General features: G+C 44.6%; 1 protein-coding gene across 1 annotated transcript in view; it reads left to right on the top strand.

The window, feature by feature from the left end:
* The first annotated feature begins 948 nt into the window (after positions 1 to 948).
* palld (palladin, cytoskeletal associated protein) overlaps positions 949 to 19,398 on the top strand; it is a 462,346-nt gene continuing 443,896 nt past the window's right edge. The window contains exon 1 of the mRNA XM_043674519.1: positions 949 to 1,148. The gene's annotated coding sequence lies outside the window, so the exon portion shown is untranslated. The remainder of the gene's footprint in view (positions 1,149 to 19,398) is intronic.

Here is a 19,398-nt window from a genome sequence, read left to right as displayed (position 1 = left end):
CGGTATGGACTTGCTGGGCCGAGGGGCCTGTTTCCCCACTGTAGGGAATCTTAAAAAAAGACTTTCCTGTCTAAGTGTCTTTTAAACATTGTAATTGTACCCACATCTACCACTTCCTTCGGCAGTTTATGCCACACAGGAACCACTCTCTGCGTAAAAAAATTTCTCCTCATGTCTTTTTAAGATCTCTCTCCTCTCAACTTAAAAACATGCCCTCTAGTCTTGAAATCCCCCATCACAGGGAAAGGAAACTTGCCACTCACCCTCTATACTGGCAATGATTTTATAAACCTCCATTAGGTCACTTCTCAACCCCCAGTGAAAAAAAGTCCCAGTCTTTCTTGTAACTCAAACCATCCTGGGCTGAAGAGTGTGGTGTTGGAAAAGCGCAGCTGGTCAGGCTGCATCAAAGGAGCAGGAGAATTGACGTTTCGAGCATAAGCCCTTCATTAGGATTGTCGATTTTCCTGCTCCTCCGATGCTGCCTGACCTGCTGTGCTTTTCCAGCACCACTCTCTCGACTCTGATCTCCCGTCCTCGCTTTCTCCCGGCAACATCCTGATAAATCTCTTCTGAGCCCTGCCCAGCTTGATAAAATCCCTCCTGTGACTGGGCCTTCAGAACTGGGCACAGTATCCAGAAGAGGCCTCACCAACGTCCTGTACGATCTCAACCTGACGCCCCAACTCTTGTACTCAAAGGACGGAGGAGTGAAGGCGGGCTCGTGATCACCCGCCCCTCTGCATGTGGGGTTCTCTTCACAAAGTGTGCCTGGGGGCTGTCAGGGAGTTCAGGCGCCCACCCCACACTCACACACCACCCTCCTCCCCGCCCCCTCCCGGATCTCTCTACCCGGGAGCTCCAGCCACAGCGAGAACTCCTGATGCATGCATTCCAGTGAAACCTGATCCCAGTCGCCAGATATAGCTGACTTCAGAGAGGGTCTCCGTAGCAGCTGGGGCAGCCGACGACTGGGAGCTCACTGCTGTAGGTTGTGAGCCTCGGAGAGTCACCCCGAGGAGGTAAAGAGGAGCCCCGGAGGGAAGAGAGTCACAACCCGATGCTGTGCCGCCCAATCACTGACACTACGCCAAGTTACTTGCGCTCCCGGCCTTCTGCTTCACCATCGTCTGGAGCAAGAAGCAGAGGTAACGGTGTTTCGAATCCACATCGGCTTCAATCCATCTCGCTTTGCAGGGAGCTCAGCCCTGCCCGCCTGTCAGCCCAGCTAAGTAGCCGAGCTCCGTGACTAAGCCCAGGCACTGGCAGGGAGAAGGGATATCACACAGTTCCTTTCAGGAGTTTCCCATTAACACGCGAAAGCTGGTTGTGGTGAGGGAAGGGAGGGGATGTGTGTGTGTGTCTGTGTGTGTGTGTGTTCGCGCGTGTCTGCGTGTATGTGTGTGCATGTGCGTACGTGAGAGTGTGTGTGCGTGAGTGTATGTGTGTCTGTCTCTGTGTGTGTCTGTCTGTCTACAGCAATGAGTGAGTGTGGGTGTGTATAGCAGTGTGTGTGTACAGCAATGAGTGAGTGTGGGTGTGTATAGCAGTGTGTGTGTACAGCAATGAGTGAGTGTGGGTGTGTATAGCAGTGTGTGTGTACAGCAATGAGTGAGTGTGGGTGTGTATAGCAGTGTGTGTGTACAGCAATGAGTGAGTGTGGGTGTGTATAGCAGTGTGTGTGTACAGCAATGAGTGAGTGTGGGTGTGTATAGCAGTGTGTGTGTACAGCAATGAGTGAGTGTGGGTGTGTATAGCAGTGTGTGTGTACAGCAATGAGTGAGTGTGGGTGTGTATAGCAGTGTGTGTGTACAGCAATGAGTGAGTGTGGGTGTGTATAGCAGTGTGTGTGTACAGCAATGAGTGAGTGTGGGTGTGTATAGCAGTGTGTGTGTACAGCAATGAGTGAGTGTGGGTGTGTATAGCAGTGTGTGTGTACAGCAATGAGTGAGTGTGGGTGTGTATAGCAGTGTGTGTGTGTGACTGTTGCTCAGTGTGTGTGTGTGTGTCAGTGAGAGAGAGTGTGTGTGTGTGTGTGTGTGTGTGTGTCAGTGAGAGAGAGAGTGTGTGTGTGCGCGCTTAAAAATAAACCTGTTTCAAGAGGAACATTTCAGTCAATGGGTCATCCTGTCTGACATTCGCTGGTTATTTTTCCCCGTTTCAAGGAGGGAAAAGGTGGAAGTTTCTGTCCAGCATGGACCACGAAAACCGAACAAGGATAGCTTTTGAAAGGGGGCTGGATAAGTCCTGGTAAACTAAAGACTTAGTGGGTCAACGGGGTGAGGGGGAGCGGGGGGACTAATTAGGGAGAAAACCTTCAGACACTGATGCATTAGAAACATAGAAAATAGGAGCAGACCATTCGGCCCTTCGAGCCTTCTCCACCTTCCAGTATGGCTGATCGTCCAACTCTGCTCCCAATTTCTCTCCATTCCCTTCGATCGCAACAGAAACATTGAAAATGCAATGAATGGCCAGCTGTTGTGTTCCACCATTCACGATCAGCAGCTTTCTCTCCTTTGAAAAGGTCAATTCTTCCCCATGGTTGAATAAAATTGCTGTTATCTTTGGCTCCAAGGATTTACCAGCTGGGCGGCTGAACAAGGGCCCAGATTCCCAAGATTCAGCTTTGACTGAGACGGTTGGGATTCGGGAAAGTGACATGGCTGCAGGGGGGACAAATGCACCTAGATCCAGGGACCGCATTTGGGGAAGAATGCAATGGTATCAGAGAGGGTGCAGGAAGGATTCCTGAGTCCCAAAGTGGAGGAGGTTCTAGACTGAAGATGTTGGGACTGTTCTCTTGGGGAAGGGAAAGCTTGACATTAGTGGAAGGCAGGATGGCGGAATGAGGGGGAATGATTTCACCCAGTGAGTGACTAGGATTTAGAAAGCCCTGCCTGAGCTGGAGATGGGGGCAGGTTCAATCTAATGACTCAAGAGGGCACTCAATAAATGTTTGAAAAGTAGGGAAGCACAGGGGTCTGGGGAGAAAGACAGGGGAGTGCCACCAAGTAAATTGTCTTCTTGGAGAACTGTCACAGCCACTACCAGACAAATGACCCCCTTCAGCCTGCAATTGTCCCGGGATTCTACACTCTGCCATTAGATAGTATCACCGGTCCACTGCCCCACTCTTCAATTACAAAGTACAGGCATCAGCTGAGGACAAACTTCTGTTCAGTTGTGTTTGGCCCCTATAGCTCAATAACCTGCTGGCCTATAACAGGGCAAGGTAAGCGATAGTGGTTGGCATTTCATAGTTGAGCGTGTTTATCCAATAGGGAAGTGGGGACGCTTGAGTGACCATGGCTTAAGCAGGGGCACCACTGATCATCCTTCACATTCCTGTTTGCTATCCAATTCTCTGGCCTGGTGCTGCTTGTCTCTGGACTGTCACCTGTAATAGGAGTAGGAGAACTGGGAGTTGGAAAGGAGGGAGTTACTTAGGATTAGTAATCAACGAAAAGAGATGGAGAAATATCCAAGAGATGAGAATCGGGGTATTGGAGATTTCAAGAGGGCCAGTAATAGAGCTGAAAGACTTAATATAAAGGTACCAAATAGGAGGGAGCGAGGGAGAAGAGGGAGAGAGGGACAGAGAGAGAGAGAGAGAGAGAGATAAACTTTTATTTGTCATTTAATGGTGGTACGGTGGCCCAGTGATTAGCATTTCTGCCTCACAGCGCCAGCGACTCGAGTTTGATTCCAACTTTGGGCAACCGTCTGTGTGGAGTTTACACATTCTCCCCTTGTCTGTGTGGCTTCCTCCGGGTGCTCCGGTTTCCTCCCACAATCCAAAGATGTGCAGGTCAGGTGAATTGGCCATGCTAAATTGCCCATAGGGTGAGGTGCATTAGTCAGGAAGAAATGTAAGGGAATGGGTCTGAGTGTGTCACGCTTCAGAGGGTTGGTGTGGACTTTTTGGGTCAAAGGGCCTTTTCCCACACTGTAGGGTATCTACTCTAACTTCTATCGTATACAACTGATATAGTAAAAACAAGGCAGTGTTCCTCCAGGACCGAGAGCGCTACATGGACCATCCGTCCCTCGATGCAATCGCAGTTAATCGTTTTGAGTTTTCAATTCCACCTTCCCTATTGCCCCATATTGGATGTTACCTTTATTACTGCCCAGAAAGGGAGTAATGGATACTGCGTTCATTGATAAGAAACCCAAAGTGGTCAACCCTAATGCAGCCATGCTCTTCCTTGGGTTTACGAGTCCCTACTGTATGTTCTCATGAATTTAATTATCCATGACCTTACCAAGTATACACGTTAATGTCAAAGGATGGTGTGAAGTCAGAACAATTTTCTATTTGTGACCAACATATAAACATCCAGGGCTCACACCGACCAGCTAATACCCACTCACAGCGAGACGTGTATTTTAATGGATGTAGTTGGCTCTGATTGAAGAAATTGATCTCAATATTCCAAGTGATATCACATGGTCCAGATCCAATTATTCATTGAGAGCATTAGCCAAGCTTGCAGTGGAACATGAGACGGCGATCTCTTAGCCATTGTTGAGAGATGTCATTCACATCCGAATCTTATTCTAGCTTCAGCTGTGGGTCAGGATTCCATTTTGCTTCCTTCTGATTTCAGTATAAGTGCAGATTATTTTCAAATATGAGGCTGCAATGAGTTTGATTTTGGGGGGGCTCCCATCTCTGACACGGGAGACGGTGGGTCTCCAGACTTGAGGCTTGAGCAAGGAACATATGCTTATCCAACCTGCCCATACTCATTGGGACACCACCGCAAAGTAAGTGCGACTTGAACCAGGGCCTCATGGCTCAGAGAGATGCGCACTACCCTCTGTAGACGCAAGAGCCCCAGCAAAGATAACTGGGTTTGATCTCGCTGGCTGGTTTCCCAGCCAAGACGATTCTGCCTACCTTCCAAGAGGCGGTGTTTCCAGACTAGTAGACATCTCAGGCTGATTGTTGGGATTAACAAGGAATTGAAGAAGACCATCCCAATATGTTACCAAGGGAACACTGCACTGGAGAAGAGGATAAATCAGGAGATAATTAAGGCTTGGGAGAAAAGGCAGTACATTAATCATGAGTGACGTTAATCTTTATGCTGATTGAGATAGTCAGATCGGCAGAGGTAGCCATGCAGAAGGTTTCACAGAATGTATTTGGGACAGTTTCCTGAAACAATATGTTGGGAATCCAACCAGGAATCGGGTTATGGTGAGATGCAGTGAGACAGGTTTATAAGTAATAGCAAAGCGATGGATTCCCTTGGAAATAGTGACCATAACATGGTAGAATTTGGCATTCAGTTTGAGTGGAAGACTGAGTCAGAAACAACCTTGTTAAGCTTAAGTAATGGGCAGGCTGGGAAAAGGGTTTAGCTGCAAAGATTCTTGAGGAACAATGGCAGACATTTCGAGAGATAGCTCAAGACACACGCCAAAGATAATCTCAACAAGGAAAAAGGATTCTAGGAAGGAGGTGAGTCAACTACGGTGAACCAGGGAAGTTAAGAATACCACCACATTGAAAGGAAAATCATACGATCTGGCATGGATTATTGGTAAACTAGAGGATTAGGAAATTTCTAAAAATGTATTTAAAAAAGAGCAAAAATAGCACAAAGAGGAAGAAGAAAAACAATGAGGGTAGGCATGTAAACAATATCAAGATGGACAGCAAGAGCTTCTTTAAGCCCATAAAAAGAAAAAGAGAGGCCAAAGTGAACACAGGCCCCTTTGAGAACGAGGCTGGAAAAAAATATAATGGGAAACCAGGAAATGGCAGAGGAGTTGAATAAATACTTTGCATCAGTCTTCCCTGTAGAAGACATTAATATCATTCCAAAATTATTCAATACAGAAGGAGCAAAAGGAGGAGAGGTAATAAATACAATAACTAGCACTAGGGAAAAAGTGCTAGGACACGAGTGGGAGGAAAGACTAATGAGTGCCCTGGACCTAATGGGATGTAGCCAGTTGGGATCAGCCCAGCGCAGGGCAGAGTGAGACCATGTGTGGAAAGCCCCAGTGTGGAGCGACTCAAGGCTATAGAAGGGCTGTGATGACTATCTTTTAACTTTATGTCTTTGTTTTCCTAATATATACTATGAAGAACTGTAATGTAGAACTTGCAGCTTTTTTTTCTTTACCTCTGTACCTAACTTATTTTTATACTGAAGATTTGTAACTAGGTATTTTGTACCCAAGATGAAGCTGTGTGTGGCAACATTATACACTTCTCACTGTATTCCTGTACTTGAGTACACGTGACAATAAACTTAATTCTAATTCTAAGATCGTAATAGGAGTAGATACAGAAATAGCAGAGGCAATGGTAGTAATCTTCCAAGAATCTTTTGATTCTAGAAAAGTGGTTAGGAAAATTTGCTAATGTCACACCTTTATTTTTAAAGGGAAGGAGTCATAGAGTCCTACAGCACGGAGACAGGCCCTTTGGCTCAAACTGCTCCATGCTGACCAAAATGTCCATCCACACTAACCCCATTTCCCTGCACATGGTCCATTTCCTTAGAATCCTTTCCTATCCATGTATTTGTCCAAATGCCTTTTAAATGTTGTTAATGTACCCACCTCAACCACTTCCGCTGGCAGCTCATTCCATGTGCACACCATCTTCTGTGTAAAACGTTGCCCCTCAGGTTCCCTTTTATTCTTTCCCCTCTAACCTTAAACTGATGCCCTCTAGTCCTCGATTCTCCAAGCCTGGGAAAAAGAATGAATGCATTTTCACATTCCATGCTTTCATGATCTTATACATTTCTATAAGATTCCCCCTCACTCAGTCACTGACACTCGAAAGAAAAAAGTCCTAGCTTGTCCAACCTTTCCCTTTAACTCAATCCTTGGAGTTCTGGCAAAGTCCTTATAAATTTCTTCTGCACTGTTTCCAGTTTAATAACATCCTTCCTATAGCATGGTGACCAAAACTGAACACATTATTCGAAGTGCAGCCTCACCAACGTCCTGTACAGCTGTAACATAACTTCTATACTCAATGCCCTGACTGATGACGGTAAATGTGCCAAAACCCTTCCTTAATGCCCTGTCTACCTGTCACTCCATTTTCAGAGACCCATGCACGTGAACTCCGAGGTCCCTCAGTTCTACTACACTCTTAAAGCCCGACTATTCACCATGAAACGCCTACCTTTCCAAAATGCAAGATCTCACACTTAGAGTCATAGAATCATAGAGATGTACAGCACGGACACAAATCCAAATCATCCATGCCGACCAAATATTCCAACCCAATCTAGTCCCACCTGCCAGCACCCGGCCCATATCACTCCAAACCCTTCCTATTCATATACCCATCCAGATGCCTTTTAAATTTTGCAATTGTACCAGCCTCCACCACTTCCTCTGGCAGCTCATTCCATACACGTACCACCCTCTGTGAGAAAAAGTTGCCTCTTAGGTCTCTTTTATATCTTTCCCCTCTCACCCTAAACCTATGCCCTTTAGTTCTGGACTCCCCAACCCCAGGGAAAAGACCTTGTCTATTTATCCTATCAATGCCCCTCATGATTTTATAAACCTCTATAAGCCTTCGATGTTCCAGGGAAAACAGTCCCAGACACAGTGGCTCAGTGGTTAGCACTGCTGCCTCACAGCGTCAGGGGCCCCAGGTTCAATACCAGCCTTGGGTGACTGTGTGGAGTTTGCACATTCTCCCTGTGTCTGTGTGGGTTTTCTCCCACAATCAGGATGTGGAGGCATTGGAACGGGTGCAGAGGAGGTTTACCAGGATGTTGCCTGGTATGGTAGAAAGATCGTATGAGGAAAGGCTGAGGCACTTGGGGTTGTTTTCATTGGAGAAAAGAAGGTTTAGGGGTAACTTGATAGAGGTGTACAAGATGATTAGGGGTTTAGATAGGGTCGACAGTGAGAATCTTTTTCCACGTATGGAGTCAGCTATTACAAGGGGGCATAGCTTTAAATTAAGGGGGGGTAGGTATAGGACAGATGTTAGGGGTAGGTTCTTTACTCAGCGAGTCGTGAGTTCATGGAACGCCCTGCCAGTAGCAGTGGTGGACTCTCCCTCATTATGGGCATTTAAGCGGGCATTGGATAGGCATATGGAGGATAGTGGGCTAGTGTAGATTAGGTGGGCTTGGATCGGCGCAACATCGAGGGCCGTAGGGCCTGTACTGCGCTGTATTCTTCTATCTTCTATCTTCTATCTTCAATCCAAAGATGTGCAGGTCAGGTGAATTAGCCATTCTAAGTTGCCCATAGTGTTAGGTGCGTAAGTCAGAGGGAAATGGGTCTGGGGTGGGTTACTTGTTGGGCCAAAGGGCCTGTTTCCACACTGTAGGGAATCTATTCAGATCTCCCTATAGCTCAAATCCTCCAACCCTGGCAACATCCTTGTTTTCTGAACCCTTTCAAGTTTCACAACATCTTTCCAATAGGTAGGAGACCAGAATTGCATGCAATATTCCAACAGTGGCCTAACCAATGTCCTGTACAGCCGCAACATGACCTCCCAACTCCTGTATTCAATACTCTGACCAATAAGTGAAAGCATACCAAACTCTTTCTTCACTATCCTATCTACCTGTAACTCTATATTTCAAGGAGCTATGAACCTGCACTTCAAGGTCTTTTTGTTCAGGGCCTGACCATTAAGTGTATAAGTCCTGCTAAAATTTGCTTTCCCAAAATGCAGCACTTCACATTTATCTAAAGTAAACTCCATCTGCCACTTCTCAGCCAATTGGCCCATCTGATGAATATCCCATTTTCACCTGAGGGAACCTTCTTCACTGTCCACTACACCTCCAATTTTGGTGTTATCTGAAAACTTAGTAACTGTACCTCTTATGCTCGCATCCAAATCTTTTATATAAATGATAAAAAGTAGTAGACCCAGCACCGATCCTTGTGGCACTCCACTGGTCACAGGCCTCCAGTCTAAAAAACAACCCTCCACCACCACCCTCTGTCTTCTACCTTTGAGCCAGTTCTGTATCCAAATGGCTAGTTCTCCCTGTATTCCGTGAGATCTAACCTTGTTAACCAGCCTCCCATGGAGAACCTTGTTGAATGCCTTACTGAAGTCCATGTAGGTCATGTTCACTACTCTGACTTCATCAATCCTCTTTGTTACTTCTTCAAAAACTCAATCAAGTTTGTGAGACATGATTTCCCACGCACAAAGCCATGTTGACTATCCCTAATCAGTCCTTGCCTTTCCAAATACATGTACATCCTGTCCCTCAGGATTCCCTCCAACAACTTACCCACCACCGACGTCAGGCTCACTGGTCTATAGTTCCCTGGCTTGTCCTTACCACCTTTCTTAAACAGTGGCACCACGTTAGCCAACCTCCAATGTTCCGGCACCTCACCTGTGACTGTCGATGCTACAAATATCTCAGCAAGAGGCCCAGCAATCACTTCCCTAGCTTCCCACAGAGATCTACGGTACATCTGATCAGGTCCTGGGGATTTATCCACCTTTATGCATTTCAAGACATCCAGCATTTCCTCCTCTGCAATATGGACATTTTTCAAGATGTCAACATCTATTTCCCTACAGTCTATATCTTCCATGTCCTTCTCCACAGTAAACACTGATGCAAAATATTTGTTCAGTATCTCCCCCATCTCTGTGACTCCACACAGAGACCGCCTTGCTGATCTTTGAGGGGCCCTATTCTCTCCCTAGTTACCTATTGTCCTTAATGTATTTGTAAAGCTCTTTGGATTCGCCTTAACTCTATTTGCCAAAGCTATCTCATGTTCCCTTTTTGCTCTCCTGATTTCCCTCTTAAGTATACTCCTACTGTCTTTATACTCTTCTAAGGATTCACTCGATCTATCCTGTCTGTACCTGATATATGCTTCCTTCTTTTTCTTAACCAAACCCTCCATTTCTTTAGTCATCCAGCATTCCCTATACCTACCAGCCTTCCCTTTCACCCTGACAGGAATATACTTTCTCTGGCCTCTCATTATCTCATTTCTGAAGGCTTCCCATTTTCCAGCCATCCCTTTACCTGCGAACATCTGCCCCCAGTCAGCTTTTGAAAGTTCTTGCCTAATACCTTCAAAATTAACCTTCCTCCAATTTAGAATTTCAACTTTTAGATCTGGTCTATCCTTTCCCATCATTATTTTAAAACTTATCTGAATCAAACTCCATTTTTCATTTCTCGGCCCACTTCCCCAGCTGAGTAAGATCCTGCTGCAATTTCTGAGAACCTTCCTCACTGTCCATAATACCGCCTATTTTAGTGTCATCTTCAAACTTACTAATCTGGCCTTGTACGTTCTCATCTAAATCATTGATAGTGATAACAAACAGCACTGACCATTGTGGCACTCCACTAATGACAGACCTCCAGTTCAACAAGCATCCTTCCACTATTACCCTCTGCTTCCTACCAAGAAACCAATTGTGTATCCAATTTGCCAGGTCCCCTGAATTCCATGCGATCTAACCTTACAGAGTGGCCTGCCATGTGGAACCTTGTCAAGGCCTTACTGAAATCCATTTAGGCTACATCTACCTCCCCGTCCTCATCAACATTCCCGGTTACTTCATCAAAGAACTCTAACAGATTTGTGAGGCATGATCTCCCATTCATAAAGCCATGTTGACTACTCCTCAGAGGTTAAAACTTTTAGGCTGGTTAGCTTAACATCTAACAGTGGGAAAATATTAGAGACGATCATAAAGGGTGTAATAGCAGCGTTTAGAAATGCATTATATGGTTAATCAGGGCCAGCATGGCTTCACGAAGTGGATATATCATATCTCTCCAAACTGAGAAAGACCCATTTGTACCTACTCTCTTCTTCCCATTAGCCAGCCATTTGTCTGTCCATATCAATGCACTACCTTCCATAACATGGGCTTCTATTTTCCAAAAAAAACCCTTTGATGTGGCAATTTATTAAATGCCTGCTGGAAATCTAAGAAGTGTACATCCACCAGTTGTATGCAGAGCATGTTATTCATTCATTTCTATTTGTCCTATCGGCTCATCAATTTTGTTTGGAATGTTATCTGCAATCAGATACAGAGCCTTAGTTGTTTTTTCTTGTAATCTCCAGCTTACCTGATGATTTACTCTTAGATTTGTACTCACTATATTTTCCTGTCACAATCAGTTTCTCATTTCCTATATTAGTATCTTCGTCTCTTGCCTTGTCTCTATTTGCTGAATTATCAAATCTTCCCACATTTGATACCATTCCCTCACTACTTAGTTGGAAGCCCTCTCTACCTCCCTCTGTGTGTGTCTCACTGGAACACAGGCCCCACCACAGTTAAGATGAAACCAATCTCTCACCAAACGGAACCCACCCCTCCCACATCAGTCTTTGAGCCATACATTCGTGACCCTCATCTTATTTGCCCTCTGCCAATTTGAACAAGCCTCAGGTAATGATTCAGTGATTTTTTTTAAATTCACTCATAAGATGTAATCATCACTGGCTGTGCCAGCATTTATTGCCTGAAACTAATTGCCCGGAGGGTAACCACATTTCCTGTTGGTCTGGAGTCACATGCAGGACAAACCAGGTAAGTTTCCCTCCCTAAGGGACATGAGTGAACCACATGGGAATTTCCCAATAATTGACAATGGTTTCAGAGTTGTTATTAATCCATACTTTTATTGAATGTGTGGTCAGCATGCATGAAGAGTCTGTGTCCATGTTGTAAGATTCTATGATCCAAAAGCTGCCAGACTTTCTGGGTTTCTCCAGTAATTTCTGTCTTTCTGTTGCAGTACTTTGTTTTAATTTATTCCTTGCATCTAGTTGTTCAGCCCTGTTAGAATTTGATACACTTCAGTCAAATTCTCTATCACCCTTCTGAATACAGGCCCAGTCAAACCAATCTTTCCTCATAAAAAAGTCCCAGTATTGACCCAGTGAACCTCCACTGCACTCCTTCTACGGCAATTATATCCTTTCTTCAGTAAGGAGACCAAAGTTGCATGCAATACTCCAGATGTGGCCTCACCAAGGTCCTATCTGACTGCAATAAAACATCCTGATTTCTGACTTTAAATCTTCTTGCAATGAAGGCCAATTTGCAACTGACTGACTACTGGTAGTGATTGTAACGAGATCAGGCAGGTGGACTTCATAGAATAGGAGTTCACTGATTGGGTCCAATCAGGGAGCCCTGGCTGACAGATATAAACAGGAGTGCAGCTGGCTCTGAGGGAGCTGGATCAATGTGAGGGAATCTCCACAGGTAAATAAAGAAAAAAAAAGAAGAAAAAAAGACAAGCAGGAATATCAGCAGTTCTGTTCACTCTGAGGAGCGGCTCTAAGGAAGTTGGACCAGTGTCACATACAATGCACGTGTAGATAAAGGGGGATTTGGTGACTGGATACCACTCTTTGTGGAACTATTTCAACTACTTTCATTTATTAATGTAGAAGGAAACCCAGATCACATTGTACATTCACATTTCACAATATAGCACCATTTAAATATTACTCTACCTTTCTGTTCTTCACACCAAAGTATATACCCCACATTTACCCATATCATATTGCATCTACCATGTGTTTACCTTCTCATTCAAATTGTCTAGATCACCTTGACTCACCCTTCTCACAACTTACAATCCCACCATCGATCTGTCACTAGCAAACTGGAAAGATTCCATTTGGTCCTTTCATTCAACATGTGTCGTGAGTAGGTGAGATTCAGCACTGAATCCTAGTCATTGGCTGCCCCAAGAATTAGACCTGTTCACTCTTTTTCCACTCTGTCAACCAATTCTCAATCCATGCCAGTATCCTACCACCAATTTTGTGTGCTTTAATTTTGCCCTCTTGTGTAGGATCTAATAAAAGTTCCTTCTTGAAATCCAAACATCCACTGTTTTCCCCTTATCTATTCTACCAGTTACATCCTAAAAAACAAACTCCAGTAGATTCATTACACATGATTTCCCTTTCATAAACCCACGCTGGCTTTGCCTGATCTCATTGATGCTTTCCAACTGGTACAAAATGTGCACGTTAACGCAGTGGCTCAGTGGTTAGCACTGCTGCCTCACAGCACCAGGGTCCCAGGTTCGATTCCAGCCTCCAGTCTGTGTGGTGTTTGCACATTCTCCCCGTGTCTGCGTGGGTTTCCTCTGGGTGCTCCAGTTTCCTCCCACAGTCCAAAGATGTGCAGGTCAGGTGAATTTGCCATGCGAAGTTGCCCATAGTATTAGGTGCATTAGTCAGAGGGAAAAGAGTCAGGATAGGTTACTCTTTGGAGGGTCGGTGTGGACTGGTTGGGCTGAAGAGCCTGTTCCCACACTGTGGGGAATCTAATCTAAACTTTCCATTGTCCTGATGTTTTGTGAAGTCTGTAGCTCAACCTCCAGCTCAATGACTCTTCATCAAATCTTGATCCACAAGCATTCACAGCAGACATGTTGACTCAGGAGCTCCAACATGCTGCAGCCGTGACACATCGAGTCATCAGCACGGAAACAGACCATTCGGTCCACCCAGTCCATGCCAAACATAATCCCAAACTAAACCAGTCGCACCTACCTGCTCCTGGGCCATATCCCTCCTAACCTTTCCTATTCATGTACTTATCCAAATGTCTTTGAAACATTGCAACAGTACCCACATCCACCACTTCCGCAGAAGTTCATTCCATGTGTGAACCACCCTCTGTGCAAAACATTTGCCTTTCATATCTTTTTTAAATCTCTCTCCTGACACCTTAAAAATGTGACCCTCTTGTCTTGAAATTGCCCATCCTAGAGAAAAGACAACTACCATTAACGCTAAATGTACCTCTCACTATTTTATAAACCTCTGTAAGGTTGTCCCTCAACCAATCTAGTGGAAAAAGTCCCTATTCAACTTTTCTTTGTAGCACATACCTTCTGCACTTGGCAACATCCTGGTAAATCTCTTTTGAACCCTAAACTATCAACCTTAGTGGGTTTAATTAACTATTTAATTATTTTTATTATTTATTTTCCTATTTGGTAGATTTTATTAGCCTTGCCTACACTATTTTAAACCTTAGGAGTCGATTTTTTTGAAAATGAATTGGATTTTTATTGTCACGTGCAATTTGCAGTAAGAATACAACAAAATACAGTGAAGAGCTTTCATTTGTCACCATGATACAGCGCCATTTTGAATAATTTAAGAATAAGGGAATAAAAGAAAGATGTGGCTTGGAGAGAGTCCATCCACCCTGAGCCAGCTCATCACCATCAGTGATGTCTGCACCACCATCTACACCGAACCCAACCAATATCGAAGTTGCCAATCCTCAGCATCATCTTTGACGGTGGATCCATTCTCCTCCATCACCGCCTCGCCACCTCCTGTGCCAGACCAGCCAACATCAGGGTCGCATCTCTAACCGCTGGGCCCACCTCATCGCTGTTGCCGTGACGCCCTTCCCTCACCGGAATAGACCTTAAATGTTTATCAGACACTCACTGAACATTGAGCTTCCATGTGAGAACAGGAATAAGAGCAATTTCCTGTAGAGGGAACAATTTATAATTCCATTAATTCCATTAATTCCCATAATCATCCAACTCCCAGCTCTCTGCTCAATGTCACACTTGGTAAGAAAACACTCTGAAATGCCTCTCTTTGCTTAGAGCTCACCCAGCCCCAGCTAGATTAAAAAGCTGGTATCCTTTGGTAATTGAGTTAAAAGTCACACAATACCAGGTTATAGTCCAACAGATTTGTTTGGTAGCACTAGCTTTCGGAGCACTGCTCCCTCATCAGGTGGTTGAGAGCTTGGACGTTCCTGTCTGAGCTTTGACGGAATCTCGAGCTTAATCAGCAAGCTGGAGTGAAATGTGTTTTCCTTATCCACCCAGCTCTCAGCATTTTACTTGACGCAAAGGGAGAATGAGGGGAAGACTGAGGAGACGTCCTCTGTGTAATAATCCAGAGGAAGACAAGGAAGATCAGAATACAGGCAAAACCTGGAGGTTTAAAGTCAGATACAGAGCTCTCGGATTTTTTTTAAGAACCACTGATAAGTGTACCCCATGTAACTGGAAAAGAAAGACTGCTGCATGATGAATAGCTGACAAATATTTTTAGCGCAAGAAATGTAATTCGATATTTGGCTAGGAGTCTGTGTGAGTGTTGTTGTTGCATCTGCTGCCCCAGAGGGAAAACACAGCAGGTGGTAGATGGAGCATTTTAGTTCAGAATTGTTTGCTGATTTTATTTATTCACAGACACATTCATTTGGAGCTCCAAAACAAATTTAAGCAGAGACGTCAACACATCAGGGGTACTTTCCATAACTTCACGCGTCACATTGGTCACACCAGAGCTCCTTGACTGTTTGCAGAATGTGTCGCAATTTGTGGCCCCAGGAGCTCTTATTAATAACTGCAGGGTTACCAAGGTAACATCAGAAATTAATGGGGAGGTTTTCAATGTCACATGCATGATATAGCACTGCAGGGGCAGTGACAGACTAATGGTAACATCGCTGGGCTATTAAACCACAGGCTCTGAGGTCTCTGGTTCAAATCCTGACTTAGCAAATGGTGGAATTTGAATTCAATAGTGATAGATTGGAATTATCAGACTATTAATTAATGATAACCATGAACTAATTGTCAGGGGGTATGGGAAGTCCCCTTTGGTTTGTTAATGTATTTTCAGAAAGGAAACTACCTACATGTGATTACAGACACACAGCAATGTGGTTGCACCTTCACTGCCCTCCAGGCAATAAATGTTGGCCATGCCGGGAACATCCCCATCCAATGAACGGAAACAAAAACTTCCTTTTGATTACTATACAGGTTTATAAAATCATGAGGGGCATGGATAGGGTGAATAGCCAAGGTCTTTTTCCCAGGATAGGGGAATCCAATACTAGAGGTCATAGGTTTAAAGAGGGGAAAGAATTAAAAGGGACCTGAGGGGCAACCTTTTCACACAGAGGGTGGTGCGTGGGTGGAATGAGCTGCCAGAGGAAGTGGTGGAGGCTGGTACAATTGCCACCTTGAGAAAGCATTTGGATGGGTGTATGAGTAGGAAAGGTTTAGAAGGACACAGGCCAAATGAGATTAGCTCAGATTGGGATGTCTGGTCAGTGCTGACGAGTTAGACCAAAGGGTCTCTTTCTATGTTGTATAACTCGATGACTTTATGACTCTATATCGGTGGCTATTTGTTGGATTGGCAGATCTGAACAAATTGAATAAGGGAACAGGCTTGAGGGGCTGGTTGGTTTCCTCCTGTTCCTACACATCTCCATGGTAACATAACCCAAACTGATCCAGTCTCTCAATATTGTCCAGGAACCCTTCCAGGTTGATGCAATCCAGCATTTTAATTCTTGGATTCACTTCACTGACTCTTAAAAATAACAGTCAGCATTAGGAGACAAATTGATTCCAGATGATGGACTTTGTGGCCAAAGTATTGGTTCATGAACATTTTCTTTCCTCTTGATGAAGGTTACAGCTTCAACAGAAACTCTGCTTTCTTACAGATGTGGACCTGTCCTTCAGCAGGAACTCCATTAGCTCAGTCAGCAAGAAGCTGAGACCATCCATGTGGGTTTAATCTCTGTAATTAGCTGCAGTCACCATGAAAGCTAGTTGAGGAGACGGAACTTGCAAATTAAAGTCATCCACCGCCTCCAGGGGCCCTCTGTTGCCCGTCTGGATAAGAAAAAGAAGGAAGCATATGTCAGGTATAGACAGGATAGATCGAGTGAATCCTTAGAAGAGTATAAAGAAAGTAGGAGGATACTTAAGAGGGAAATCAGAAGGGCAAAACGGGGACATGAGATAGCTTTGGCAAATAGAATTAAGGAGAATCCAAAGGATTTATACAAATATATTAAGGACAAAAGGGTAACTAGGGAGAGAATAGGGCTCCTCAAAGATCAGCAAGGCAGCCTTTGTGCAGAACCACAGAAAATGGGGGACATACTAAATGAATATTTTGCATCAGTATTTACTGTGGAGAAGGATATGGAAGATACAGACTGTAGGGAAATAGATGGTGACATCTTGCAAAATGCCCAGATTACAGAGGAGGAAGTGCTGGATGTCTTGAAACGGTTAAAGGTGGATAAATCCCCAGGGCCTGATCAGGTGTACCGGAGAACTCTGTGGGAAGCTAGAGAAGTGATTGCTGGGCCTCTTGCTAAGATATTTGTATCATCGATGAGGTGAGGTGCCAGAAGACCGGAGGTTGGCAAACATAGGCCAATGTTTAAGAAGGGCGGTAAAGACAAGCCAGGAAACTATAGACCGGTGAGCCTGACCTCGGTGGTGGGCAAGTTGTTGGAGGGAATCCTGAGGGACAGGATGTACATGTATTTAGAAAGGCAAGGACTGATTAGGGATAGTCAACATGGCTTTGTGTGTAGGAAATCATGTCTCACAAATTTGATTGAGTTTTTTAAGAAGTAATAAAGAAGATTGATGAGGGCAGAGCAGTAGATGTGATCTATGTGGACTTCAGTAAGGCATTCGACAAGGTTCCCCATGGGAGACTGATTAGCAAGCTTAGATCTCACGGAATACAGGGAGAACTAGCCATTTGGATACAGAACTGGCTCAAAGGTAGAAGACAGAGGGTGGTGCTGGAGGGTTGTTTTTCAGACTGGAGGCCTGTGACCAGTGGAGTGCCACAAGGATCGGTGCTAGGTCCTCTAATTTTTGTCATTTACATAAATGATTAGATGCGAGCATAAGAGATACAGTTAGTAAGTTTGCAGATGACACCAAAATTGGAGGTGTAGTGGACAGCAAAGAGGGTTACCTCTGATTGCAATGAGATCTGGACCAGATGGGCCAATGGGCTGAGAAGTGATAGATGGAGTTTAATTCAGATAAATTCGAGGTGCTATATTTTGGGAAAACAAATCTTAGCAGGATTTATATACTTAATGGAAGGTCCTAGGGAGTGTTGCTGAACAAAGAGACCTTGGAGTGCAGGTTCATTGCTTCTTGAAAGTGGAGTTGCAGGGTAGATAGGATAGTGAAGAAGGCATTTGATATGCTTTCCTTTATTGGTCAGAGTATTGAGTACAGGAGTTGGGAGGTCATGTTGCGACTGTACAGGACATTGGTTAGGCCACTGTTGGAATATTGCGTGCAATTCTGGTCTCCTTCCTATCGGAAAGATGTTGTGAAACTTGAAAGGGTTCAGAAAAGATTTACAAGGATGTTGTCAGGGTTGGAGGATCTGAGCTACAGGTAGAGTCTGAACAGGCTGGGGCTGTTTTTCCTGGAGCGTCGGAGGCTGAGGGGTGACCTTATAGAGGTTTACAAAATTATGAGGGGCATGGATAAGATAAACAGGCAAAGTCTTTTCCCTGGGGTCAGGGAGTCCAGAACTAGAGGGCATAGGTTTAGGGTGAGAGGGGAATGATATAAAAGAGACCTAAGGAGCAACATTTTCATGCAGAGGGTGCTACATGTATGGAATGAGCTGCCAGAGGATGTGGTGGAGGCTGGTATAATTGCAACATTTAAGAGGCATTTGGATGGGTATATGAATAGGAAGGGTTTGGAGGGATATGGGCCGGGTGCTGGCAGGTGGGACTAGATTGGGTTGGGATATCTAGTCGGCATGGACGGGTTGGACCGAAGGGTCTGTTTCCATGCTGTACATCTCTGTGACTCTATCTCTTCACTCTCTCTGATTAGAAACAAATGTATGGTCCCCTGGAATTAGGGCAATTTCACTCTCCTTTTCCCTTCAGTCTAGGCCAAGAACTGTTACCGGCAATAACTAATCCTAGAGAGTTTTGAGAAGATTTGTAGGTTGAGGTTCTAGATGTAGATTTTCTCGCTGCGCTTAGCGGTTCATTTCCAGATGTTTTGTCACCATACTAGCTAACATCTTCAGTGGGCCTCAGGCAAAGCACTGCTGAAAATTCCTGCTTTCTATTTATATGTTTAGGTTTCTTTGGGTTGGTGATGTCATTTCCTGTGGTGATGTTATTTCCTGTGGTGAAGTCACTTCCTGTTCCTTTTCTCAGGTGGTGGTAGGTGGAGTCAGAATGCCATGCTTCTAGGAATTCTCGTACATGTCTTTGGCTTGTCCTAGGATGGATGTGTTGTCCCAGTCGAAGTGGTGTCCTTCCTCATCCGTACGTAAGGATACTAGTGAGAGAGGGTCATGTCTTTTTGGCTAGTTGGTGTTCATATATCCTGGGTAGACCCCATCCATGACCCCCTTAGAAAAGGAAGTGACTTCACAACAGGAAATAACATCACCACAGGAGATGACATCACCAATGCAAAGAAACCCAAATATATAAATAGAAAACAGGAATTTTCAGCATTCTAGCTGGACCTCTATCAACAAACACATCAATTTAGACTCCATCTACCACCTCCTGAGAAAAGGAACAGGAAGTGACTTCATCACAGGAAA

The sequence above is a fragment of the Chiloscyllium plagiosum genome, chromosome 2 (assembly GCF_004010195.1).
Source record: "Chiloscyllium plagiosum isolate BGI_BamShark_2017 chromosome 2, ASM401019v2, whole genome shotgun sequence".
NCBI classification, from domain to species: domain Eukaryota; kingdom Metazoa; phylum Chordata; class Chondrichthyes; order Orectolobiformes; family Hemiscylliidae; genus Chiloscyllium; species Chiloscyllium plagiosum.
This window is presented reverse-complemented; position numbering and strand designations above follow the sequence as displayed.